The 18800-nt window shown below is 34.5% G+C and overlaps 1 non-coding gene across 1 annotated transcript; it reads right to left on the bottom strand.

Annotated features, from left to right (window-relative positions):
• Positions 1-18411: 18411 nt before the first annotated feature.
• Positions 18412-18518, bottom strand: LOC114369015. The gene has a single exon (XR_003657478.1). It is a non-coding gene; the product is annotated as a small nucleolar RNA R71 (small nucleolar RNA).
• Positions 18519-18800: the final 282 nt, after the last annotated feature.

Raw genomic sequence — 18800 nt, 5'->3', positions numbered from 1 at the left:
GGAGGTTTGTCATGCAGTGATGCGTATGAAATCTTTTAAGGCCCCTGACCCTAATGGATTTAAGCCTTTCTTCTTCAAATGCTATTGGGATGTGGTTGGGGAGGACCTTTGGTTAATGGTGAGGGAGGTGATAAGAATCCCAAAGCTACCTAAATATAGGAACCTATGACCAGGAGTAGGACCAAATAGTCAGAGGATACCCTCCAACAAATGGTAGAAACCATACTTGACAAGGCCCAAGTGGAGAAGGACGAAGGCTTAGAAGCACTCCCAATAATCTTGATTGTTGAAGATCCAAACTAATTTGAAGATCCATATCAAATATTTTTCTATTTTTGTAATTTTAATTAAATAAATTGGTGTCTTTTCAATTGCACCTCAGCTACACTATATGTATTGAACTCATTTTGAAGAAAATGAACTTTTGGCATTTTGAGAAAATTTGTGTGTATTTTGTGAGAGTTTCTCTCTAGGTTTCTTGTTGAACCAATTTCAAACTTATCAAGGTTGAACCCTTGTGGCGTTTACCCTTGACTTATCTTCCATCTCAGGAAGTGGCATCATCTAATTCCTTGACCTGCACCAAGGGATCCACTCCTAATAAGGATCACACCAGGAGGCTTTCCAAGTCTAGCTTTACTGAGGATAGTCTTTTCCATACAGTCCTTGTTTTGATCCCCAAAGTTGATCAACCAACTTGCCTCTAGGAGTTCAAGCCTATAAGCTTGTGCAATGTCGTTTACAAGGTCATCACGAAGGTTCTGGTATCCCTGCTTCACACTTATCTAAATGACCTAATTAGGTCTTTCCAGGGTAGCTTTATGCTTGGACGAGGCACTACAGAAAATGCCATCCTAGCTCAAGAAGCTATCCAGTTAATCTCCAAATCTATAACTAAGAAGGGTTATATTGATCTTAAAATTGACCTAGAAAAGGCATATGATAGGGTCAATTGGAATTTTCTGAGGATAACACTCATTGACTTTGGCTTCCCATCTTCCATTGTCAAGCTTATTATGTGGGGTGTCTAGGGTTCTTCCCTTTTAGTTCTTTAGAATGGTATGAAGCTGGAGAATTTTAGCCTTGATAAAGACCTAAGGCAAGGTGATCCCCTCTCACCTTACCTTTTTGTATCATGCATGGAAAGATTAATAGAGTATTCAAGATCTTGTATCTAGAGGTGTGTGGGAAACCATCCATATGTCTAGGGGAGGTCTATCGGTGTCCCATCTTCTATTCGCATATGACGTGTTGTTGTTTTTCATAGCTTCTCATGAACAAGCCAAAGTGGTGGTTGACACCCTTGATAATTTTTGTGCTATCTTGAGCCTTAAAGTAAACCTTCACAAATCAAATTTTATTTGCTCAAAAGAAGTTTCCCCAACCATGAAGGATGAGATTGAGGGAATTATGGGCATTATATGTACCCCTTGTATAGGCAAATAGTTGGGGTTTAATATTGTTACAAAGTGAGTCACAACTAGGGATTTTAACAATGTGGTGGAAAAAATTCACTCCAAACTTGCCTCTTGGAAAGGGAAGTTATGGAATAGAGCAAGACATCTCTGCCTCACCAATTCAGTGCTTGTGTCGATGCCTATCTATTCAATGCAGACCATGTGGTTTCCTAATGCCACTTGTCAAAGAATTGACCAGAGTTGTAGATCTATGATCTAGTACCCAAAGGGTGCCACGAGATGCTGGAATATGGCTTCATGGGCAACGACAACTCCCCTTATACCCTTGGGGGGATAAGAGTAAAAGACTCTATAGCAAAAAACACAACTCTCTTAGGGAAAATGCTATTGGACATGCTTCACTTGACTGATAAGCATTAGGTTAGAGTTTTGGAAGACAAGAACCATAAGGGCAAGTTTATACTCTTAACCGCACTAAAACCAGGATCATTGTACATCTGGAGGAGTCTTTTAAAGGCTTGGGACAATCTACTAAAGGGATTTCAACCATGCTTGAGAGAGCCACAATCTTCTTTTTGGTACTCAAATTGGAAGGGTAAAGGCATGTTGTGCAATCAGGTACCTTATGTCCATATATCTGACAACAACTTCATAGTGGCAAATTTTTGGGAGAATAGTGGTTGTAGAGGGACTCATTTACACCAACTTCTGCCCCAAGAGTGGGTGCAACATATTTAGAGTATTCCAGTTCCCTAAAACCCGACGGGAAAGGATACTATTTGTTGGGTAAGGAGCCACTCTAGGATTTACTCCTCACAATCTGACTACATATGGTTAAAAAACTTTGAATCGGTGGAAGCTAATTCTCTATAGTGGAAGATCTGGCGTGCCCCCTTACATGAGAAGCTTTGTTTCTTTCTCTGGCAAATTTGCCAAAATTCCCTTCCAACCAATGGCAAGTGTTTCACATGTTATTTGACATATAACCCATCTTGTAAATGTATGTATACATGATTTTGATGATGCCAAAGAAGAATCAAACAAGGCTGCTACATTTGCTTCAAGATTAATACAAGATTTCTTCAACAAACAAAGTCTTGATTCAAGATTTCTTCAAGACCAAGCCTTGTCTCAAAACAAAGGGTTTCAAAGTCATGCAAGGCTCTGGTAATCGATTACGAGGAAGTGTAATCGATTACCAGAAGGGAAGTTTGAGAAATTGTTGTTGAAAAGGGTTTTGAATTTGAATTTTGAACATGTAATCGATTATCATATGTTTGTAATCGATTACCAGCAATGGAACTCTGGAAGTTCAAATTCAAAAGTCATAACCCTTCAAAATATAACTGTGTAATCGATTATCAGAAACCTGTAATCGATTACCAGTGAAGAATTTCAGAAGAAAGCTTTTTGAAAAGACACATCTCTTCAAACCATTTTGAAAAGGCACGAAGGGCCTATATATATGTGTGTGTCTAACTTCAAAAAGAAATTAGAGAGATTCCAAGAGAACTTCATTACCAAATGCTCTCTCAAAAGAAACTCTTGGGCAAACACTTACAAATCCATTAAGAGTTCATCCATGGACTTCAATTGTAATATCCTTCTCTTAAAGAGAGAATTCCTCTTCTTTCTTCTTATACAAAGAGATTGATTAAGGGATCGAGGGTCTCCTAAGTTGTAAGAATTCTTGAACATAAGGGATGGGTTGTCCCTGTTTGGTTCAGAAGTTGTAAAGGAATTTACAAAGAGAAAGGAAAATCTCAAGTGGGTTGCTTGAGTACTGAATATAGGCACGGACTTTGCCGAACCAGTATAAAACTGTGTTTGCATTCTCTCTTCCCTTATCTCATTTATTTTGTTGCAATAAATTTTGTCTTGCATGTTCAAAGAACATTATTAAATTGATTGTTGCTTCTTCTGCATTATAAGCCTATCCCTCTTAAGTTATTAAGGCCGTTGGTCCAACACATCTTGCACTAGGTGTTCAATTCCTGAAGAGTCCACCCTACATGTGCTTAGAGATTGCCCCAACTCTAGGGAATTATGGCTTCGATTAGGAGTGTCATGCAACAACATCAAGACTGGTATGGATGCCCACACTTGGGTTGCTCAAATCTTGAAGCATAAGGATGTGATCTTAATGATCACGGTGTGCTGGTGAGCTTAGAGATGCAGATCAAAATTCATTTTTGAGTCCCACCACTGACATATTTCCCATGTATGTAGTATAATCAGGTCTCATGTAGTTTATCCCTTGCTACTAAGAATGTGTTTCACTGGAAATGCAATCACAAGTGAAAATCAACGTTGACGAAAGCTTCCGCAATAGCTACATGGGGGTTGGAGGTGTTCTTCTTGATCATGCAGGAATTTGGGTGGAAGGATTTGTGAATTCAATTCCCAATGGAGATTATGTTAAAGTTGAACTGCTAGCTATTAAGGAGGGGCTTAGTGCAACTTGGAATTATGGATTTTGGGATGTGGCTTGTGAAACAGATGATAGAGAAGCTTGTAATGATATTCTCTGTCATGAAACTAACAGAGGTAGAGTGCACCTGCGTGTGGGTGTTGTTAATAATATTTGTGCTCTATTACGAAGAAATTGACAGGCGGTTCTTGTTGTTTCTCCTAGGGAGGCAAACAATGTGACAAACACACTTGTAAGATGGGGTTTCTCTACATCCCCAATGATTAAATCTTGGTCTTCACCTATTGGGATTTTAGCTTCTCTAGTTTTTGACTCATACCTTAGTGTAATTTTTGCCTCTCTTACTTACTCTTGTTACCATATATATATATATAGGGGGCATATCAAGTGAGAGGAGTGTTTTATTATGAGAGGTGAGAGGATTAAATAGCAACCCTTAGATCAAAATAGAAGGTTCAGATTTAATTGCTAATTAAAACTACATGTGCACCTCCTCACACATCACCACCAACAACCATCCCATGTTTCTTCGCCGCCGAACATCAACGACGAGGCCCGCCACCACCACATGGCAGAGAACGACTTCACGGTGAAGTACATCCCCTTTAACACCGGCTTCAACTCTCTGGAAACCTACTCGCTCGACAAAATCGTGTACCGCAGTCGTTCCAGCGGACTCCTCGACATGCAGCATGACATGGATTCACGTGTAAGATACCCACTGACTTGTAATTTCAAATTTTTAGTGTGGTGTTTTTATTTTTGCTGGGGGTTTCAAAATTTAATTTGTTCATACCGAAGATAAGAAAAATGATTTGAAAGGGTCAGATTCTCATTTTCTGCAACTTACTAACTTGGCCAATTTGGAAAGAATTAACGGTAGAAATACATAAAAGTTCTCATGAGTTTTCATTCTATACAAGCAACATTAGGAGAGAGAAGGAGTTTTAAATCACAAAAAATAGTTGGCTCATGTCAAGCTCATGAGAAGGAATTTTAAATCAAATGCAAAATCTATCTATGAGCAGAAGAGTTAAATATCTTCTCTGTGGCACTATTTTACTATTATTCAAAAATGCTAATAGATAGATTTTGCATTTGATTTAAAATTCCTTCTCATGAGCCTGACATGAGCCAATAAAAATTTGAAATTACAAGTCGGTGGGTATCTTACGGGTGAATCCATGTCATGCAGCACGTCGAGGAGTCCGCCGGAACGGCTGCGGTACACGATTTTGTCGAGTCGAGCGAGTAGGTTTCCGGTGAGTCGAAGCCAACGTTGAAGGGGATGTACTTTGCCGTGAAGTCGTTCTCCGCTGCGTGGTGACGGCATGCCTTGTCCTTGATGTTCAGCGGTGAAGAAACACGAGAGTTGTTGTTGGTGGTGATGTGTGAGGAGGTGCACGTGTAGTTTTAATTAACAATTAAGTCTAGACCTTCTATTTTGATCTAAGGGTTGTTATTTAATCCTCTCACCTCTCATAATAAAATACTCTTCTCACTTGATATACCCATATATATATAATAGTATTTACTATTCTAATGATAAGAATATAGAAATTCTTGTTTTTTTCCTTCTGTGTTTACTTATTTGTTCCTTGATTTTTAAAATTCATTTTATTTTCTGTTAATCTTTTCCATTTTTCTTTTTTTAATGAGTGTGTGATAGACTTTTCTGACAATATGTGTCTCCTTTTGTTTTGTGACATGTTCTTTATACAGAGTTGCTGTAGCAGAAAATTGATAATTATGCATATATGTCTTAGGGAGAGATTTTTTTCCTACATTTATTCATCTTATTTATTATATTTTAATTAATTTAATTATATTTTATGATACCAATGAATATGTTAGATTTAGAATTTAATTAAACCAAAATAAAAAAAAATAGAATATAAATAAAATTGGGGATTTGACTCAAATTAATTATGAATTTTCTTAAATAGGAAGTTAAATATTTTTATTTTAAAATAAAAAGACCAACCATGCTGACTAAGTAAAACAGAGGACAAAAATTGTATTTAAGTTTTAGCTTTATTTTATATTTCTTAAAATAACTTCTACGGATTTTTAATTATAATTATTCAATTCTCTACAATAATTATATTAGGCTATCTTTTATTTAAATTCAATTTAATAATTACATGGATAACTAAGAAAGTATTAACAAAATCTAATGCATGTGTCAACAACACATATTATGGTTATCTGTTAAATTTTTTATTTTTTTTTACTGGATGTTTATACGATCTTGTTCCTCCATTTGTCTTCACTGAATTTAAATTATTAATGCTTTTATGGAATCTGCCTAAAGTTTTTTTTTTCAGAGAATTATCAATTATTTAGTTCTACTTACAATTAGTCATACTTTATATAGCCTCTGCCAATGATTCCCATTCGAAATGATTATAATACAATTATCAACTTTTCAAAATATAACAAACAAGTTAAAGGTAAGTCCACGATTAAAAATAAATAAATATGAAAACAGTCTAATCCTTTATTTATACAATAGAATGTTTCCAACGTGATAAATAAGAATATAATTAACAAGTTAAAATTTAATTATGGTAGCAATCACCGATTATATGGGAATTGTATAATGTATTCACACTTATAATTTGTGATATCGGAAATCTCTATAAGATTAGCCCATTGACCAAGTTATTCGTATGTAAATACCTCGCACGCATTGTAGAGGTCCAACTCGAAGGAAGCCAGCAAAGAACTTCAATAATTTCAGGCATTCACACTTGGCTTTCATAATAATATTATTATATGAAAATATATAAAATTATTTTATACTAAATATATAACCATTAAACTTTTATTATATACTTTAATCAAACACTTGTTGTATACTATTTATGTACGAAACACAACTACAAATTAGGTGGGTGGGGAGAAACTTCAATAAACTTTCTGTAAAAAATTCAAACTTGTGATCAGCAAAAGGCTGTATTTCAAACTTCAATAAACTTCAATAATGGGTTGATCTAATGGTAATGCTTTATTTCAAACTTTTGATACTTAACTTTTGTTGATGGCTTGTCAATGCAACAATTTTTTTACATGAAAAACAGGAGAAGGCAATGGAAGATAAGGAAGAATAATGCTCGTAGAAGAAAAAGTGAGAACATGAGAAGGTGAGATTCAGGGGTGCTTGGAGAGTGGGGAGAGGAGAGGAGGTGTGAAGAAAGGGGTAAAAGAAGAATTTCATATAAAAAACAAACAAATTGAGTGTCGGAAGATGAAAAAGGGATGTACGCAGCATAATGGGCCATATTTTTTCTCTCAATCATCTCATTACCTTTCTTTTATCTTTACTGATGTCTTATTTTAAGAAATTGTGGTATAGAAGCCTCTTACTAGAAAATAGACATTTTAATTATGTTGACACCTCTCCTCTTAGCAATCTTAGATTTAATATCACTGTATTATTAAAAATAAAATTAAAAAATTAAAAATATTTGAGAAAGATTTACACTAATGTGTCATGAGACATCACATAAGTGAACTTGACACCACATTTTACTCCAAAATCTTACGACTCAGGTTCATGGGTTATATCTTTACTTATATCATATTCAATTTTCTCATTTCTATATGAGGTTAGACTTCACCTTACATTTATACTCCAACAAAATTCATCGAAAAATGCCGCCACTTCCGGTTTGACCTGGAGAGTCACGTCTGAGTTACATTTAATATAGCCACTAATGGGTAGATGTTAATCAACATGTTGCTTAACACTTCAATATAGTAAACTCAGTTATGGAATTGGAAGCACTGCCTTTGGAAATAGAAAGCGTAAAAAAAACTGAGAAATTACCATAGATTGAGCCTGACGAAATGAAAGACCAGTATCTCAAAATCTCAGACTGATACGAGCAAGCTTATAATCCCAGAAAACAGAGGAAGCACCAGCAGCAAAGGTGCAAAGAGAAGAAGGGACCAAGAGAAGAGTGGTGAAGCCAGCGTACCTTGATGATGACGTCTAAGGGGCAGAATTGGAAGACCGGATTAGTAGAATCAACACCAAATCCTGCGCCGCGTCACTTCCGCCACTGCTCTCGGCCCCCCTTTGTCAGCCACCTCCGGTGATCAAGCGCCTCACCTCGGACGAGATCGCCTCGCATCGTGACCGCGATTTATGCCTCTATTGTGATGAGCGGTACCATAGAGGTCACCATTGTGCCTCTAGGGTTTTCCTTCTCATCACAGAGGACGAAGACCCCTCAAGCCCAAATATAGAATCAGCTGACCCGATTACCAACCCACCCGAACCGCCCGACCCACACTCGGCCCAAATAAGTCTGAATTCTCTAATGGCCCACTTGGCACTTGAAGCTTTGCGCTTAGTGGAACTCATTGCTGACCATAGTGTGGTGCTCCTCGTTGACGGAGGAAGCACCCATAACTTCACCCAGCACCAGCTCGTAGCTCAGTTGGGGCTCCCTTGTTGGGCGACGTCGCCATTGCAGGTCACTCGGTATCACTTTTGGAAGCCATGCGTTGAACCCCAACACCTTGAGGACAAGGTGTATTTCCAAGGGCCGTGGAATGATACGAGCAAGCTCACTAAACCAGATACAGGGGAAGCACCAGCAACAAGGGTGCAAAAGGGAGAAGAGACCAAGAGAAGGGAGGTTAAGCCAGCTTACCTGGCAGACTACGTATAAGGACAAAATTGGAATAGTGAATCAGCACGAATCCTGCTTGGTGGTGTGTGCTTCCTCATAAGCAGACACACATACAAAATTACAAAATATGTTATTAGTAGAATATTCCTTTTGGATAAAATTTGCACAATTCTGTTATTGGAATTTCCTATATATATCTATGTAAATAAGCAAGCAGGACTTAAGAAAATACAATTTGCCCTTTACCTTGAATCATCTTCTTCTTCTCCCTTATTCTCTGGAGGTACTGACCCTCGAAGTCAGCTAGCTTTTCCCTGCACGTAACACAGACTATTACCGCAATGCCAAATCACCAAGAAGATATGAATAACAACTTAGATTAACACTTCCTTTATTTGACTACTACAAGACCTGCCAGTCACCGAGCTCAAAACAGCAACACAAGACGTTCATATCAACTTAGATTAACACTTCCTTTATCTGACTACTACAAGACCTGCCAGTCACCGAGTTCAAAACAGCAACACAAGACGTTTTGTCAATACGTAAATGAATAATATTTTGCAGCCAAGTCCAAAGTCTGCCAGCAAAAGAACAATAAAGGAAAATATGATCCAAAGTAAGAAGCTTCCTAATATCCTGTGAAAATCAAGCAAATTAGCAAGAGAGGAGTCAAAACACCATGCATCCATCCAAAACTTAACACGTTGATCATCATTAATAACCCAGCTGGTGTTTTCTTGTATAATATGCCAACAGTGCTTCATTGAATTACTATATATAATTTTATAATATGTTTATTAATATAATTTTACAATTAATGTTTTAAAATTTGAAATCATACATAAAATTGTTTATATAAAATAGTTAACTTAACTTTGCTTTATATATAGATTAACTGAAATTTTTTTATATTAGAATCATTTAAAATTAAATATATATATATATATATATATACATATATATTAAATTTTAAATATTTTGTTACAAAAAGTTTAAGTAATTAGGTCCCAAGAGTTTGGCAGGCCTACAACAGACAATAAGAATAAAAAATACTTACAAAGATATTTATGTTTTTGTGTAATATGAATTTGTTTCTTATCAATTTGAGCAACTTTTGTTAGCAAAAGAAATACTTAATATATTTACATAAATGAATAACTATATATGAACTGAATTGAGTCGCAAGAGTAATCTGGATCAGAACAAACTTTAAGGCTCAAAGAGTCCTTATAGTGATACTTAGACCCACTGACGAGGTCTTTACTTCGATACTAAAAATTGAATTCACGTCCTTGTGTAATATAGTTTGTTTCTTACCATCTAAACTAATTTTTGTTAGTAAAAAAATATTTAATATATTTACACAGATGAATTACTATATATAAACAAATTTTAATATATAATTTTTGAGCCTGTGCAACGTTGGGCTATGAGAAACGATCAATTCACAACTAAGAATTTCACCAATTCGCACCCTCTAAAATATCAAATAACAACCCTGTGACACATACGAATAGTCGCGAAAACTACATTTTCCCTTCTACTTCTCATTCCTGTGGGCTTTGGCCTTGGGTATAGACGCAACATTCGATGTTCTTTAAACAATTTTGACTAGTCTAACAAATGAAATTGTGCATTCAATCTAAAGGGAAATTTGACTTAATCTGCAGCTAGTAATCCAACATTAGAGATAAATGGCCCAAATGCAAGGGGCTAATAATTTCCATAGCATCTATCGGTTTTTAACATCATATTCCTCCAAACTATCCAAGTTTTCTCTTAATATAATGCTTCCCTCCTTCTCTAATGGTATGAATATCATCACAAGTTCGTCGTTGATTTAAACCTACCTTGACCTCGTTTCATGAATATAGAAACCTCGGCATCCAAGAATCAAAACATGACAGGAAATATACAAAATATATATCTATTGAGTTATAAATTTGTGGCACAAGCTTAAATCTCCAAGGTAGTTGAATAGAAATAGTCACAAGACGTTCCTCTGAGAACTGAGAAATTTATAGCACATGTCAAAACTTTAGGCCACCAAGTTTCTGATGAGTTTAATCGGCATACACAATGAACATTGAACAAAACCAAAGACGAACATGGAAGATTATAAATGGAAGAAAGTGATCTTTAGTGTACTCACTCTCACTCTTGCATCAAGTTTGATTTGGAATTGGTGCTCTTAATCACAACTTCATTTCGTTATTATTTAAAAAGGGAAATACAACTAAATTTCTTCGAAACTATTTGTTAGAGGTACAAAAATTATTCTTGATTTTTTTTGTCAAACACCGTACTAGAGGATTTACAACACTTACTCACCCTTTTTAATGAACTAAATTAGACCCCTTGATTGGTACTAAAATTATTCTCCCTCAAGAACTAAGCTGGTGGTTAGCTTTAGTCAGGAGTCCAGCTACAACGTAATATTCGTATCAATAAACAAGTTCAAAAAGCAATAATTACGATGGTGCACACAATTTTGATGGAATGCCAATAAGACATTTTGTGGTTAAGAATTCAATGAAAAGAACCATATACAAGGCTTAACAACTATGTTCTCTTCTTCCTATTAGCTCTTGAATGGATACATGATATCAGTCTATAGGATGCAAAAGCTTAAAAGATAAAAATGAAACGAAGATTTTTTTTCTAAAACCAAAACACAAATATACAATTAAGATTCAATGAATCCTAGTTTCTCAAAGAGACAATTCAAATATTTTTTTATCGATAGATATTAGTTGTTAGTTTTATTAGTTTTTGTTAACGAGAGGATTCGAACCTACAATCTCTCTCCCTTCCTTTCTTCTACCATTACCATTAGATCAACATTATATCTCCCAATTCAAAGAATATTAATTAATCTCATTTGCAGTTTGTAGGATCTTAAGTCATTTTTGCGGGTCTCACATGCCACATCAATTTTTAAAATTCTACTAACTTTTTACTGCAATAGTGATCTCACTAAGAACTTCAATTGGGTTCCACATGTTTCTAATTTTATATTTTTGTATTTTTTGCTTTGAAATGATAATTCATTTATATCTTTTCTTTCAAATAATAAATATACCAAAAAATATATATTCTTGAAGCATAATTAATTTTATGAAAAATAAAATTAATAAAAAAAAGAAATACATTACATTAATTTTGGGTTCACGATAAATTAAAAATTAACAAAAATACATAAGGATAAATTAGAAATGAAAAAATACATAATAAATATTTAATACAAGACAACAAATGCAATGAATATAACACTAACTCGTATTATATTTTTCTCTTATCATGTTGCATAACATTTCATGATCCTTGAGTTGTCTTGTTGTCATGCTGATGTGTCCATGAACATGATCTTCATCTCCTCCACCTTGTTTTGCTCATTTCTAGCCTTGACCAACTCATCCATCTTACTCATTCTTTCCTTGTGTTGTTGTTGCAATGCAATGAATTGAGCATCCTTAGTAGAACTTTTGGCATGCTTTTCTTTGTTTTTCCTTTTTGTTGACTTTTTTCCAATTGGGTGGACCGTCGATGTTGTTGAGTCATGTGCATAACTTGTTGGTGTCTCAGAATTGGAAGACGATGAGTACACCCCGAATAAAAAATCTTTGATCTTTTTGAGGAATATTCATTGAGTAGCTCTTTATATCGAGGTTGATCTTTGAAATTATGTCAAGCATGCTCATAATTAAATGTGTCCCCATTGTCTTACAGATAAATAGTATATGCTTCGATCATGACGTCCTCATTCGAGCTTTTGCTTTTCCTTCTCTGAACGACATGTGTGTAACACCCAACAAACTTGGGCACAACATTACAAATTATATTCCATCGACCTCTTAGTTGTGTGAGCCCTCTATGCGGTAATTATTGTTTCTCATGGTTCTTGTTGTATTATTTGCCAACTCTTCACCAAAAACCTTGTTCTTTTTTGTCCATGCCTACGATTAGATTGTTTGAGACATTGAGCCATGCTTTAATTTGAAGAATATCCTCATTCACAAATCATTTGACTCATTGTCTTTTCTTTCCACGACTCCCTTCTTCATCAAGTGTGATATTATCTATCCCAATTTGAGTAAAAAATTATGAAAATTGAGTAGTCATGGACTCGGTCGGTGATTCAAGCTCATCATTAGTGGGTTCTACACCACTAGTACCCATTGTAGGCCTATAACATGGTGGTGGAAACATTTGAACAAATTGAGGATTTTGAAAATTTTCGATGGAAGGAGGTTGATATTTTACATAAAATTGAATGTGGAGTTGTTTAGTGATGGTTGAGACTTGAAAATAAGGTTGATTTTGAGAATTTTGATTAGTAGAAGATTGATAATTTTGCATACAATAATTGAAGAAATCATTAAATTGACTTGGATCCATTTAAATATGAAACAAAAACAAAATAATAATAATAAGTCAATTTATACCATTTATTTCAAGTTACATATCCTCTATTTTGAATACTGAATAGATTGTGCAAGTTTGCTTCCTTGCAAACTCAATATATACCATTTCAAGACTATATTAATTTATTGCAATCGTAAAAACTTGTAGCTTCTGACAATTAAAAATAGGAAATGTTCCATTTTTACTAGTAGAAGTAGCAAACAGTCACTGCAATAGGTAGTAGTCATTCCACAAATACTATTCTTTCAATGTAAACTGATTTTTTTTTTTTTACTTTCAATATTTCATTCTCATTATTTTCACTTTTGGCCTTTTTCTCAAACTCATACTCCACCTCATTAAATCCACTAAATTGACTAAAATAAAAGTCAAATCCCTTTACCTTTCTCTTTCAAAATTCTCATGAACAACCAAAGGGCCCAAATCCGAAACCCCCAATTCACTCTCACTGTCTGACATAGGAGGCTATAATCCATTCCCCATGGAGGCTCCAACCACCTACCATGGAGACTCATAATCTAGATCACTAGATGCATGCAACCATAGCGCGAGTCATTCTCTCTTCCCCAACAACTGTGCCACTTTCAATCTCTTATTTTTTTCACTCTAACAACAACTCTCCAAAGGGAAAATAACCAAGCCTGCCTCGAAGATCACATGCATTTATCTTTTGCCCATAACATTGAAGATGATGCAGAATGGAGGACTCCACAACCCAAATTAGCACTGCCACAGACACCATCACACCACCACACACTTCCATGACCTAGATTTGCTTCACCATAAACACTATCGTGCAACCAGAAGCCTCCTACCCAGATATGGAATTTCCCTCTTTTTAATCCTCTTTTATGTTGTTGTAATGGTTATAATTTTGGGTTTGCAATTGTGATTTTTTTTTATCATTTTGGGATTGATTTTTAATTTTCTATTTCATTGTTGAGTTTGGCTATCAGTTTGAATTGATCCTTTAATATAAGATTTGGTGGTTTGATTTGTTGTTTGTCCATGGTTTTCTTTGTTCCTGTTGGTTCATTTGGGGTTTTCCTCCAAATTGTTTACGATTATTTTCCCTCTTCTTCTCCATTGCTATTTACAATTGACATAAATTAATTTTCTATTCCTACGATCGCATTCATGGTGATGAACCGTTTGTCCGATGTGTCGAACTCCTTTGGTGCTGCAGTGGTCAAACGCGACAAGGGTGAGTTCGTCTGTGTTATGAACTGTGACAAGCCTACTGCTAAAGATGCTTTAAGTCTCTGGCTCAAGATTTCCTGTGACGAATCCAACCCAAGGATGCGTGCAAGTATAAGTGCTGACTCAAAATTGGATGAGCAAAGTAGCATTAGATGATCCATGTTCCAAAAAATAAAAAAGAACCAAAAGCAGCAAAAAATTATCAGCATTTCTATTGTTCTTATTTTTAAGGTTAAAAACTAGTGGTTCACTCCTAGTAAAACATGAAGGCTATAGTCTATTAAGAAATAAAACCCCATGTAAGGTTCATTACCTATCTGAATCCATGACACTCTTATGGCTCGGACCTAATAATCTCCTCCACAAATTTTTTGTAATTGGCAATCAAATCTCTTTAACATGGGGAAAAAACAAATTGATTTAGCATATAGAAACTTAACCACAATAATATATCTGATCATTTGTACAAACCTTCACTGATTTGGCAATTACTCACTTTCTTCTAGCTTCTTCTTTTGTCCTTCAATTGTCTGCATTCAGCGTCCAAAAAGCACTCAAGCATGGCCGATAATAACCCTAACTTTGAGCACAACCATATTGGGATGTACGACAATAGATTTCCAACATCAATAATGTGGATTTTATTTATCATGCATGACCCACATAAAAATACACTACTAAAATAATAAGTTTTAACATCATTCTATTAACATCAGTTATTTGGAAACCGATGTCGTTAAACACTTACAACATTGATTTTCAAATAACCGATGTTAACAGCTCCATTTAGTGCGATATTAACATCGGTTATTTTAAAACCGATGTTGTAAGTGCTTAACGACATCAGTTTTCGAATAATCGATGTTAATATCGCACTAACTGGAGTTGTTAACATCGGTTATTTGAAAACGAATGTCGTTAAGCACTTACAACATCGGTTTTAAAATAACCGATATTAATATAAACTATTTTTTAAATTATTTATATATTTTTAAAAAATCATATATTGAGTTATTAATTATATTTTAATTGAAAATATAATAATTAATAAACAATAACAAATTCAAAAGGTAAGCATTTAAAAATTAAACTAAATTTTTAAAATAAATTATGTAATTTTAAACTAAAATATGAGCAGTTAAGTAATATAATATTTTCACAAATTAATATTTATAAAAATGAAAAATAAAAAATGTTCTCACCAAATTAAGCCATCTTAATATTGTAATATGAAGCAATTTGATTGTATAACAATTAGTATTCTCATAACTTAAACACGAAATATAAATTTCATTATTCGAAAACTAATTAAAGAAATGCATTTATTTGGATAATTACTTTTTAAGTTTTTCTTGAGCTACTTGTTAAGTTAGTAATTAGAGATTTGAGCTTCTAAAAAGTTATTCTAAATTTGATTATGGGAAATAAAACTTGAATATATTTTAATATCTCAAATTGGTGTTTAACAACTAATTCAATATTATATTATCGCACAAAATATTTATATTGATGTATATATATGTATATATATATATATATATATATATATATATATATATATATATATATATATATAATATGCTAGAATATAATAATTAATGATTTTATACAGGTGTGTAATATATATTTTAATTATTATGTTATTGATATGGTTATGAAGTAATTTTATTTTAAAAAAATAAAAAAAGAAGTTGAGTATTAGTTCGTTTGGCTTGTAATTTGTAATAGATTAGACTAAATTAACAAATTTGACTTGAATCCCATGACATGTGATATTTCAGGCCAGTGGTTGACCAAGGGTTCACTTTCTTGGGCTTCTGATGTATCATTATTTTCTCCTATTTCTTAACCCTTTTTGTCACCATTTTAATTACTGATTAGCCTTAATTGTCAAATTAATTATGCAATTTTATCATTTGGGCCTTCTTGACTAATTTTGTGTTTTTAATTTAATTTCAGGAGAATTATAAGTGATTGGGCTTGAATCTGGAATTGGGCTTGGACTTGAAGATAGCAGAGAATTTTATTTTATCCAATCTTATCTTATCCAGATTTTATTTCATCAAGATTTTATTTCGTCCATATTTTATTTCATCCAATCTTATTTTATCTTGTCCAGATTTTATTTTATTTCGTTTATGGGCTTGAACTTAAAATAGATTTGTAAGCTTTGGGGCTGAGGACCTATATAACAGCACTAGGGTTTTAGTTTAGAGAGTTTTTCGGGAAGGACAATAATTTTAGGGTTTTCCAATTCCAGTTTTTATTACTGTTCATGCACACTGTTCATGTAGAATAAAATTCATTTTCTACAATTTCGTTTCTGTTTCAATCTACAATTTTGTTTTCTGTTGATTAATGGAAGGCTAAGTCTCCAACGTTGTTTTCTCTTGAGGATCAAGCACAACTCTCTTTGAGGTTTTGTTATTACTATTGAATTCTGATCAGTTTTTCCTATTTACCAATTACTCTGTATTTGTTGCTATTAATCCATGCATGCTTAGTGCTTGATTAATTGTCTCTATGCTTAATTTATGTTCATGCTTAATGATCAGTTTCGTTCATGATTAATTGGTGTATGTGTTGCTTAATCACATAATGACAACCTTATGTTAATTTTCAGTTAGTAATTTAATTTAGGGTTGGATTAAGTGGTTGAACTGGTTAGGGATAAATCCTCGTAACCTAGGATAAGAGACTTGCTTGTGAATCAAGGGGAAACAACATGTTTTAATTTTGTTATTTTCAAATTCAAATTTTCTTGCTGTTTAATCTACAAAAACAAACAACCCCGCAATTCGTTACTGTTTTATTACTATCTATTATGAACGTTTGGTTGATCATTGCTCGTTGGGAGACGACCTAGGATCACTTCCTAGATACTATATTTTTAATGTTTATTTAATTCGGGTATGGCCTCGATCAAATTTGGCGCTGTTGCTGGGGAGCAGTGGTCGAAAGGTTCATAATAGTGTTTAGTTTTTTTTTTTTGTGTCGCTCTGTCGTTTAGGTTGTGAGTGTGTGTTGTTTTGTTTTGTGTAGCGTTCTGTTTTGCATTTCAGTAGCGTCCCCTGTTTAGCGACTGTTTCAGTTTTGTGTTTTGCTTTGAACAGTAATTAGCGACTGACTAGCGACTGATTCAGTTTTGTGTTTGCTGTGAACAGTGATTAGCGATTGATTTTGCAATTTAATTAGCGATTTTTGTTTTGATAGTTAGAGTTGTTATTTTTGGCTGATTTTTTGTGTGGTAGTTTCTTTTGATCCATATTTTGTGTGAAAAATACCAGGAGCACTTGGTGTGGTTGAATTTGAGAGAGACAAAAATTTTGGGAACTTGTTTTTAGCAAAACTTAAAATGGTCATAACTTTTGTTTTGGGTATCAGAATGACTATTATTATATATGCATTTGGGGTAGAAAAAAATTTCCCATACTGTGGCAACCCGCTTTAGCTGGTTAGGGTCTCCCAAACTCAAAAAATCAGCTGTTTACTAGGTTTTTTTTAAGTATTATTGTCCTATTTTTCTAAACTGTTCTTAGGCAATTTTCATAGTTAGACTTTGAATTTTTGTTTGAAATTTTTTTGCTATCTTTTCATGATTTTAGGGTGTTGCTCACAGAATTTTAGCTCATTTGGATATCGTTTGACTATAGTTGTAGTTTTACCCCCTTGTTAGGTGCTTGTTGAGAAACACATTATTTGCTGCATATAGTGCATGACTAGGGGCAATCCAGGTGATTTACAACCCTTTGATCCTGAAATAGATAGAACCTTTCATAGATTAGTTAGGCATAGTGTGCATCCTGGTCATTCTGTGCATTTTGAACATTTTGAGCATTCTAAGTATTCTGTTACTGGTGATTCTGAATATTATGATTTTGAGCATTCAATTACTAATTTTTATACTAAGAACATGGCTCAACCTCCACCTTGTGAGAGGACTCTTAGGGAGATGGCTGCACCTGATTTCACTTATGAAAGCTTGTGCATTCAATATCCTGATGAGGGTGTTCCATATGTTCTCAAGACTGGACTAATACATTTGCTGCCCAAGTTTCATGGTCTTGCAGGTGCAGATCCTCATAAGCATCTTAAGGAGTTCCATATTGTTTGTTCCACCATGAAGCCCCCTGATGTCTAAGAAGATCATATCTTTCTAAAGGCTTTTCCTCATTCTCTGGAGGAAGTGGCAAAAGATTGGCTATACTACCTTGCTCCTAGGTCCATTTTCAGCTAGGATGACCTTAAAAGGGTGTTCTTGGAGAAATTCCTCCCTGCATCTAGGACCACTGTCATCAGAAAAGACATTTCAGGCATCAGGCAACTTAGTGGAGATAGCTTGTATGAGTATTGGGAAAGATTCAAGAAATTGTGTGCAAGCTGTCCTCACCACCAGATTTCTGAGCAACTCCTTCTTCAATATTTCTATGAGGGACTTAGCAACATGGAGAAGAGTATGATTGATGCTGCCATTGGTGGAGCTCTTGGTGATATGACCCCTGCTGAGGCTAGGAATTTGATTGAGAAGATGACTTCCAACTCCCAACAATTCAGTGCAAGAAATGATGCTATTGTCCTTAGAGGAGTCCAAGAGGTGGCCACAGATTCATCTTCATCTACTGAAAATAAAAAGCATGAGGAAAACTTGATGCCTTGGTCAACCTAGTAACTCAACTTGCC

The sequence above is a fragment of the Glycine soja genome, chromosome 9 (assembly GCF_004193775.1).
Source record: "Glycine soja cultivar W05 chromosome 9, ASM419377v2, whole genome shotgun sequence".
Lineage (NCBI taxonomy): Eukaryota > Viridiplantae > Streptophyta > Magnoliopsida > Fabales > Fabaceae > Glycine > Glycine soja.
The sequence above is the reverse complement of the archived record's forward strand: the minus strand, read 5'-3'. Positions and strand labels throughout refer to the sequence as shown.